The sequence below is a fragment of the Chenopodium album genome, chromosome 3 (assembly GCF_948465745.1).
Source record: "Chenopodium album chromosome 3, dcCheAlbu1.1, whole genome shotgun sequence".
Taxonomy (NCBI): Eukaryota; Viridiplantae; Streptophyta; class Magnoliopsida; order Caryophyllales; family Amaranthaceae; genus Chenopodium; species Chenopodium album.
Window position 1 is genome coordinate 46,173,848 of NC_137836.1, and position 843 is coordinate 46,174,690.

Genomic DNA, 843 nt, shown 5'->3' on the forward strand with positions numbered 1-843 from the left:
GAGTACCTCTCCCCTTAAATTTGGAGGGAAGATTAGAAGCTTGAGAAGAAGAAGAAGCGCTCTCCAACTTGGCATTTCCCAAGTTTGTCATTTGGGAGGAAAGGTTGTTGATCGCATTTAGATGATCCACCGAATACAATGAAGATTGCTTGCTTGAAGAGTCCCTCTCCCCATCTTGCCAATCTCTATAGTACGTCACATCGTCCTCAATAATGTCCACCACTTCTTCTTCGGTCTTGTTCATGATAGGACCCCCGGCCCCCCCATCAAGGCATGACTTGCCTTGGGGACTTAAACCGCTATATAAGATTTGGACCACTTGGTATGTTGGGATTCCGTGGTGAGGGCACTCCCTTTGATACTCTTTGTATCTCTCCCATGCTTCGTAAAGGCTTTCATTTGGCCTTTGCTTGAACCCTTGAATCAAGGCTCTTGCCTCCGCCGTCTTCTTTTGAGGGTAGAAGCGGGACAAGAAGGCCTTTGTAGCATCATCCCATGTTCTCTAAGAGTTGGGCTTCACCTCTTTATCTAGCAACTCTAAGGATCTTCCTATGAGAGAGAAGGGGAACAACTTGAGGCGGATGAACTCTTGAGAAACTCCGTTAACTTTGATGGTGTTGTAATATTTCTCAAATTCTTTAAGATGGTTCAACGGGCTCTCATTCTTAGCCCCACTATATTGCCTCCTCTCAATTAAGGTGATCATGGCCGGCCGAATTTCGAAATCATTTGCCGGTGTTGTAGGCGGAGTTATACCGCTCTCAAACCTATATGCACCGGGTATTCCTAGCTCCTTCAAGGCCACTCTCGGATTTTCTCCCATGTCTTGCTCTTCTTCAATCC

The 843-nt window shown here is 46.3% G+C and overlaps 1 pseudogene; it reads left to right on the forward strand.

The window, feature by feature from the left end:
* The first annotated feature begins 332 nt into the window (after nt 1–332).
* Nucleotides 333–431, forward strand: LOC145626040 (small nucleolar RNA R71; annotated as a pseudogene).
* The last annotated feature ends 412 nt before the right edge of the window (nt 432–843 follow it).